This window comes from Rhinoderma darwinii, chromosome 1, assembly GCF_050947455.1.
Source record: "Rhinoderma darwinii isolate aRhiDar2 chromosome 1, aRhiDar2.hap1, whole genome shotgun sequence".
NCBI classification, from domain to species: Eukaryota; Metazoa; Chordata; class Amphibia; order Anura; family Rhinodermatidae; genus Rhinoderma; species Rhinoderma darwinii.
The window spans coordinates 43,185,955-43,195,554 of NC_134687.1; the positions used below are offsets into that span (position 1 = coordinate 43,185,955).

The window sequence follows — 9,600 nt, forward strand, 5'->3', positions numbered from 1 at the left end:
GTAGCCTCTGGTGCCGACACGATGCAGGACCTGTGAGTGACGTCACAGATCTGCACTGCCAGAAGCTGGGCGTTGTGAAGAGAAGTGGATGATACTTCTCATCAGAAAGCCCAGCTAGTAAAAGTAGTAAACACGCCCCGATGTACGCACATAATACACGCCCAGTTGTACTTTTACTTTTCAACACGCCCAGTTGTACTTTTGCAAGCCTCATTTGCATAAATACGAAAATGGTCATAACTTGGCCAAAAATGCTCGTTTTTTAAAAATAAAAACGTTACTTTAATCTACATTGCAGCGCCGATCTGCTGCAATAGCAGATAGGGGTTGCAAAATCTGGTGACAGAGCCTCTTTAAGTACACATGTCATGATCATCATTGTGTTGTTGTTTTCAAAGGTATTACGCATTCTTAGATTTGGTTATATATAATCTTAGATCTAGGTATTATACCAAACTGACAACTAGTAATGCTATAAGAACTAACAAATTTATAGGACGTTGTGATGATATGACTTATCTGTACATTTCTGTAGTAGTACATACACAATATTTCTTCTCCTGCATGTAGATGGAGATGCTGTAAGCACTATTTACTAAGACACTCACTTGTTATAACCTAGACATGTAGAGAGTTTTTTACGTACCTGTTTCAAGTGCGCATGCGCAGGTGTCCATGATGCAATCACGCACGCACTCGACGTGTCATATGACGCCCATATCATGTGATGAGCGGCCATGGACTATCGCGGTCATGACGCCGAGGAATGACAGAGATGTCTCTGGTAATAACATTCTGCAGATGAGTAGAACATCTTATAATTGGTTAGCATAGGGGATAAATAGGAAGTAGAAACTAGCAAGTGCCACCCCCAGACGAAAGCGGCAGTCGAAACGCGTGTCGGGGCAGGTCGCCATCTTTGAGAAACAGCAAACATGGGTCAGTAGTCCACCATTTATTCCAGGTTGTTCATTGTTTGCACTTAGCACTTTATTAAATAGAGTATAATGGAATAGTGGTAGGGGGGTTTCTATTGGTTTTCCTGTGGAGGCTGGTAACAGTGTAGTTCTCATATCTCAACGACTAGACATACAAACAGTCAAATATTCACTTTGCACTACGCACTTTTTCATGATACAGTATACCAACGTATATGTGGACATGTGATTGTTATGTGAACCCTCTCACGATAATTGTTTCATCTTTTGGCGGGCCTTTTTCTGTCATCTGTGGTGTTTCATTTTTTTTAAACCGCTCATGTACTGATTTTTTAGATTTTGTGAAATAAAAATTTACGTTTGATCTTTTGACTTATAGACTCCATGTTCTCTTTTTTGGTGCAATATTTTTATGGTGTTTTTTTGCTACGACTACGTAAAATCACCACCTGATTGCTGTGATTTTTTTTAAACTGCTGCATTTTACTGCGAGTTTACATAACAATCATTTTTTTGCTGAAAATTTGGCCAAATCATGGAAGAAATTGGCGCAAAAAAGGCACATGTAAATAAATGTTAGGTAGGAAAAAAATTAGGCAAGCTCTATAGATTAAGTATAAGAATAAGTATTTTATTAATATAAGTTAATCGTATTATATCAATAGACAATTGCTACATTATAATTAATTACTTCATTAGATTTCTTACAGTCAAATTCACATCAATCTAGTTTATTGAACGCAAAAAATAATTTTCTTCACAAACCATTTTTCCCTAAATAAGACCTACACAATAAAAATATATCCTCTCTAATTTTAAATAAATCAAAAGTCCTAAAAAAAATTGTAGTACAAAATTACCCTTTTTAAATGTAAAATTTCTGCAGCATTCCAAAAAGTTATATTTTGCTTTTGGCACCAAAGCTCAAAACACCCCATGGTCATGAAGGGGTTACGGCCTCATACACACAGCAGAGCCATGTCACGGAGCATGTACTGAGGCACATGGAGTTCTGAAACCAGTCATTTTATTTTCTTACTTTTCTTTATATAGTTTATAAAGATTTGGAGCTCAATTGTCTTTCTACAGAGCTCCACTAAGCCACATAAACAGTTGGTGGCTGGGTCTCAAAAGAAATAAATGCAAAAAAAGTCACTTATTCTGTGGCCATGGCTGCCAAGATTGGCATGAGAACGGAGCTCCAAGTCCTGAATTTTGCACTACAAAACATTGGAGGCTGCTCACTTCTGAACTCACTGATAAGCTTTTCGATGTCTCCGGTGCTTTCGTTTTTCAGGTGAATCGGTGTTTCATTATATGCATTTTTTTTTTTTTATAGAACTTGGCTTTACAGTGGCTTGGCAGTTAGTATTGTGAATATTAGTACAGGAATTTGCAGTTTTACCAAGCTGGAAGGAATGGTGCTCATCATGGAAAAAGAAGTACAGACAATAGTAGTTCTGATTTTAAATTAAATGGCAAATATTATATAACCGGTAAATTGCATAATGCCATTAAAGCGATTGTGATGACGTACTGCCAGCCATGACAGGTGGACGGGTCAGAAAACATTGGTTTCCTTGAAAATGACTTTTAGTTTTTCCATCAAGAAGCAGCAGAGGTAAATTTCTGTGGAATTCTATAATATCCCCCACGGAGTTGAATTTCTAAAACAAAACAAGTATTGCAGAATTAGAGATTTAATGGAAAAGCAATTTAAGAAGTTGGATATTTTAAAAATTCTATAAATCCGATGCCTTTCATATAACTTCTTCATATTATCCATTACTGCGGATAGATCATCTATTGTTAAAGGTTTGCAGGCTCCAAATTACATTTTTAGTGGATATGTTTGGCTTAAGTGATAAAAACTAATATAAATTAGGAACAAATGTAAAAACTGTATCTTTTAATAATTAAAGTAATACAAAAACATTGTAATCTTTTCTCTTGAAGTCGAAGCAGAGACTGGGTAAATTACACATCATAAACTCATCCGTTCTCTATATTCACCAAATAAATGTAACAAGTCATATCACGTATACAAAAAGAGTGTTCAAAGCTTGACTGGTACATTATATATTTGACATTGTGCAGAGTAGAAAATAAGGGGTGTACTGAATATTCATTCCGTACAATATAACATATCCGGAGCAAAACTATCGGGGCTGCAGAGGTAGCAGTTGCACCCACAGGCCCCTCTGCCACATAAGTTAACATCAATATTTTAAATGGCACATGTTGGGCGGGGGTCGTTGTCAAGTTACGTCTCTAATAACAATCATGTACCTGCTGAATATAATACCTAGCATACCGTTAAGTGTTTTGTCACATACTGTACATGCCATTCACTGCATGTGACATAAGGGTGTCGCTGTAAAGGTTTTATCTAGGAGTGGACTGGGAGTGATCTGAACCCCCGGGCATTAATGGTCATGGGCCCCTTCCCAATGACTAGCCAGGATGCACTTAAACTTTTAAGTAGGGATCTGGCCATAAACCCCCTTGGAAAATACCTAATTGGTCAGTCTGCCCCTGGGTTAATCTACAGTATATCCACTCACTGAATGTTGCTTTCACCTTCCACATAAAGGTTTATTCAGATGTTGTGGTTGAGGTGCAGTTGAAATTGCATAAAATTGCATGTGGTTTTACCATGATTTGCTGCAGTTTTCGATGCGGTTTGGGTTTTTACAGATGAAACATATTTTTTTGTAACCGCAATTGCAATAAAAAACACGGTAAAACTTCATGCAGGTTTTTTATGCTTTTTCGACCGCACCTCAACAGCAATGTCTGAAGTGAGCAAAAATCACACGCCCAACACAGTCCACATAATCCAAACTCGCAACGTGCTGCAACCACTTACCGAGCTCTTGGCTGATAACTACCCAACACACTCACACATTGCTCTCTAGCAGTTAAAGAGTTAATCCAGCCTAGCTCGCACAGACCTATCCATCCTTCTAGAGCATTAGGACATACAGTGAAGGAAATAAGTATTTGATCCCTTGCCGATTTTGTAAGTTTGCCCACTGTCAAAGACATGAACAGTCTAGAATTTTTAGGCTAGGTTACTTTTACCAGTGAGAGATAGATTATATTTAAAAAAAAACAGAAAATCACATAGTCAAAATGATATATATTTATTTGCATTGTGCACAGAGAAATAAGTTATTTGATCCCCTACCAACCATTAAGAGTTCAGTCTCCTCCAGACCAGTTACACGCTCCAAATCAACTTGGTGCCTGCATTAAAGACAGCTGTCTTAAATGGTCACTTGTATAAAAGACTCCTGTCCTCAGACTCAATTAATCAGTCTGACTCTAACCTCTACAACATGGGCAAGACCAAAGAGCTTTCTAAGGATGTCAGGGACAAGATCATAGACCTGCACAAGGCTGGAATGGGCTACAAAACCATAAGTAAGACGCTGGGTGAGAAGGAGACAACTGTTGGTGCAATAGTAAGAAAATGGAAGACATACAAAATGACTGTCAATCGACATCGATCTGGGGCTCCATGCAAAATCTCACCTCGTGGGGTATCCTTGATCCTGAGGAAGGTGAGAGCTCAGCCGAAAACTACACGGGGGGAACTTGTTAATGATCTCAAGGCAGCTGGGACCACAGTCACCAAGAAAACCATTGGTAACACATTACGCCGTAATGAATTAAAATCCTGCAGTGCCCGCAAGGTCCCCCTGCTCAAGAAGGCACATGTACAAGCCCGTCTGAAGTTTGCAAATGAACATCTGGATAATTCTGAGAGTGATTGGGAGAAGGTGCTGTGGTCAGATGAGACTAAAATTGAGCTCTTTGGCATTAACTCAACTCGCCGTGTTTGGAGGAAGAGAAATGCTGACTATGACCCAAAGAACACCGTCCACACTGTCAAGCATGGAGGTGGAAACATTATGTTTTGGGGGTGTTTCTCTGCTAAGGGCACAGGACTACTTCACCGCATCAATGGGAGAATGGATGGAGCCATGTACCGTCAAATCCTGAGTGACAACCTCCTTCCCTCCACCAGGACATTAAAAATGGCTCGTGGCTGGGTCTTCTAGCACGACAATGACCCGAAACATACTGCCAAGGCAACAAAGGAGTGGCTCAAAAAGAAGCACATTAAGGTCATGGAGTGGCCTAGCCAGTCTCCAGACCTTAATCCCATCGAAAACTTATGGAGGGAGCTGAAGATCCGAGTTGCCAAGCGACAGCCTCGAAATCTTAATGATTTACAGATGATCTGCAAAGAGGAGTGGGCCAAAATTCCATCTAACATGTGTGCAAACCTCATCATCAACTACAAAAAACATCTGACTGCTGTGCTTGTCAACAAGGGTTTTGCCACCAAGTATTAAGTCTTGTTTGCCAAAGGGATCAAATACTTATTTCTCTGTGCACAATGCAAATAAATATATATAATTTTGACAATTTGTTTTTCTGTTTTTTGTTTTTTATATAATCTATCTCTCACTGGTAAAATTAACCTAGCCTAAAAATTCTAGACTGTTCATGTCTTTGACAGTGGGCAAACTTACAAAATCAGCAAGGGATCAAATACTTATTTCCTTCACTGTATATTAAACCACTTTTTTATTTTTCCATATTCTTATGTCATATTTTATACCTTTAGTCCCTAGATAAGGTTTCCAGAGCTGCCCACCAATTCATTAAGAGTTTACAATCTGTGAGGAATTAGGGGGGACACTAGGGGTATAGTGCTTGAATTTTACAATGGTCCAGTCGTCATGTGTGCAAAATTGGGAAGACACCTAAAGCTGTGTGTGTGTGTGTGTGTGTGTGTGTGTGTGTGTGTGTGTGTGTGTGTGTGCGCAAGTCACCAAGCCAGTATCTACATGTACAGACATGAAGTGCAGTAATGTGGCATGGAGGGTGAGTATATATAGCTAAAAAAAAAAAAATGAAGGTATTTGGTTCTGAGGAATAACGTAGTTTGTGTGAAAAGATGGAGGAGTCAAATTAGGGAATGTGGTAGGAATACCTAAAAAGATGTGTTTCAGGACCCTTTTAAACATGTAGATGTTGGGAATTAATCAGATTGTCCAGGGAAGCACGTTCCAAAAAATTCTGGAGACTGGAGTGGGAGGCTCGGATTATGGAGGATGTTAATCTTAAATCATTAGCAGAACAGAGAGCATGGGTAGGATGGTAAATAAAGATGAGCGAGAAGATGTAAGGACTAAAGAGGTGCAGCACTGTGGAGAGCTTTGTAGGTGAGAGTTATACAGTATGTTTGAATTTAATTCTAAAAAGAGAATAGGCAACCCGTGCAGTGACTGGCACAGAATAGGCCATTCCTATCAAGGTTGGACAGAGAGGGGAGAGATTGGTGAGGGAAATGCCAATTAGTAATGAGTCGCAGTAGACCTAGCGAGAGAGCAACAATTAGAGTTTTGGCCGTTTCCACAGTGCGGGAAGGTGGAAATCGGGAGAAGTTATCTTTTACCAAGCTGCAAAACCCTCATGATATAGCAAATTAATTTCCAGATTTTTCTAGATCTGTCTAAATGCAAAGAGCCATAACCTTGTTATGTATTCTTTTTCATTTGCTGGCAGTGAGACCAGAACATTGGATCATTATGGAGGAAAATTTTATATGTTAAAATAGAACATGTTTTGATGAATTAATATATGAATATTACAAACACATTTTCATTGCACCCTAACGGAGCAAAGTTTTCAATCAAGCTGTTGGGTAAATAACCCTAGAGACCAAATTTTCCCGATATGTCAAGTACCTTCAGTCCATATCCCTGCTACAATAAAAGGGGTTGTTTCACGGTTATCGTTAGTGGAAGCCGATTCTGTCAAATAAATGGCCAACCATGTAATAGATTGAGAGGATATGGTCTGCCAGAGCGAGGGCTGCTTTAACTCATAGAAGGTACTCTATGTACTTTAATAGGAAATATGGAAAGGGGTATATGAGACAGCCCTTTAAGAAGAATTGAAGATACATACCGTTCTGCCATAATATTAAAACCACTTGCCTAATACTGTGTAGGTCCCCCTTATTCAGCCGAAACAGCTCTGACCTATCAAGACAAGGACTTCAAAAGAACTCTGAAGGTGTCCTGTGGCATGTGTCATGTTCCTCAAACCCTTCCAGAGGGCGCATTATCCTGCTAAAAGAGGCCACTGCCATTAGGGAATAGTATTGAGGTGTACTTGGTCTGCAACTACGTTTAGGTAGGTGGTATGTGTCCAAGTTATATCCATGGTTCGTCTTTCCATAGTGCATGCTGGTGCCATCTCTGCTCCAGGTAAGTGACGCACACACACCCGGCCGTTCACATGATGTACAAGAAAACATGGCAGATCAGACCAGGCAACCTTCTTTCATTGCTCCATGGTCCAGTTCTGACACTCACATGCCATTGCAGGTTCTTTCGTCTGTGGAATGGGATCAACATGGGCACACTTACCAGTATGTGGCTATGGAGCCCAAATGCAACAAACTGCAAAGCTCTGTGTATTCTAACACCTTACTATCGTAGTCAGCAGTGACTTTTCAGCGATTTGTGCTGCAGTAGCTCTTCTGTTGCATTGGACCAGACAAGCTAGCCTTTGCTCCTCACGCACATTACTAAACCTTGGGCGCTCATGCCCCTTTTACTGGTTTGTCGATTGTCCTTCCTTGGACCACATTTGGTAGGTACTAACAGATGCATACTTGGAACGTTCCACAAAGATGCGGTGTGATAATGTGGACTCTTGTAATTCTAATTCTGTCCTATAGTAACACTCATGTTATTTTCTGGGATTGTTTCTTACAGGAGATTTTGCACAAACATTATATCTTTTCTTACATTGTTTCCTCTGCGTCCCGTTCCCAGAGCATATTGTTGAGTGTCTTCCAGGTAACGTATTTTGATATGATACACTTTATTTTTATAAAAGACAGATAAAACATAGGGTTCACTGCAGGTTCTGTGACTGTTGTTCCGCACTAGGAATGCTCCATCCTGTAATTACAAAGTGATGTCTATCACCTGATAGTAGTTGCACAAAGAGTTGGTCATCAGAAGTAACAAAACAATGAATTAAATATTTATTCATCTTGAAATTTCCATAATTATTTTTTTCTTACTATTTACATATAGAACAATCCTGAAATATTCAATCTTTCACAGTAATTACTAGAGCAGTCACAATGGGCCGATTCTTCCTGGTTTCTGTAGCTTACAAACTAGGAGAGAATGAGCAAAGTCATCTCATTATCATTAGAGGGTTGGGAATGAGTGACAGATCTATTGTATGGCTGGTGACGTAAGATAAGGTAGAATAGTAACACTGCACACAAAAATAAGGCTCTGTATGCAGTCCCCATCCCCCGCCACTCCCTGGTCTCTGAGGTAAAGAACTGAACTCTATCGCTTCCTGCAGACTGTAATCATTTATGACATTTCTCTGTCAGTTGACTCTTATTCATTTCAGATGCCATAAAGCGCACACAAACTGCTGCATTGTCTACGCAGATAAAACAGGAAGTGTTTGCTTCCAATATGGCTACGCCAGGTGAATTTTTAAAAATAAAATGTAAATCGCTACAACTTTTACAAAACAGAACATACACATTTTTTCTCCTCTACAGACTTACTTGTCTAATTAATTAAGTTAAAATCAAATACATGATAAATTCTGCTTCTCGACATCCGCTGTATATATATGCGCACACACTCTATCCTCGCTCTTGCTGTAACACTGTCCATATCTGATTGGACAGTGTCACAGCCATAGTAACACACCCCCTTGCCAGTACACGCCCCCTTGCCAGTACACGCCCATAGACGCCAAATATAACGGCACTGATAACTAAATAACGGAGGATGGTAGGATTTTTTTTTTAAAGTGCCCCAGGGTTTGTGCAGCCCTGCTCATGACATGCTGCACATGTATGGGGAGGTGAAAGGTTCTCTTTAACTGTGTTTTCACTGTGGTACAGTGTTTAATTCACTACATATTCTCATTTATCTAAAAATGTTGAATGCACCATATTTAAGGATGACCATGGACATCATAGTCTAGTGGGGCTTGCTATAGAGATTATACAACGTGTGAAAAATATATCCAGAAGCTAATACATTCATACTATCATCTGCCATTGTGAAATGGTGACATTATAATGAGAAGTCAGTTTATTGCATCTAGAAATGGGGGTGAGCTACAATACCAGACATAATCCATGGACAACAATGGCGCTGTTTCTCAAAATAAAGTAAAGTATATTGATAATGAGGAAACACAAACTTTGTTCTCTTGATATAAAACATCTTCTGCTTTACTGCGATCGTATTCATTTAGGTACCATGTGGACTTTCCTGGCAACTGTAAAATAAAAGTGAAACATTTATCAAATGTGAAGTTATTTAATTTTTCTGGTCAGGATTAAGAATATGATAATGTATTAGACCATTTTAAATAAACATTTAAATGTTGTGTCCTATATGTACATTGCATGATTGTCAATCTAAAATTACTTATATTGAGTATATATATATATATATATATATATAATTAGAGTAGAGTTCATAATACTGGTGCGTGCAGGAGTGGTGCATCAGTCTCAGCCTGTGCAATTCAACAACAGGGTGATGAAAAATGAGGCAACGGATCTTAAAAGTAACATCCACCT

The 9,600-nt window shown here is 39.1% G+C and overlaps 1 long non-coding RNA gene across 1 annotated transcript; it reads right to left on the bottom strand.

Moving 5' to 3' along the window:
* Window positions 1-1,730: 1,730 nt before the first annotated feature.
* On the bottom strand, window positions 1,731-9,294 carry LOC142728699 (uncharacterized). Its single transcript, XR_012877738.1, has 3 exons — window positions 9,216-9,294; window positions 7,775-7,930; window positions 1,731-2,605 (listed from the first exon to the last, which is right to left on the bottom strand). It is a non-coding gene; the product is annotated as an uncharacterized LOC142728699 (long non-coding RNA).
* Window positions 9,295-9,600: the final 306 nt, after the last annotated feature.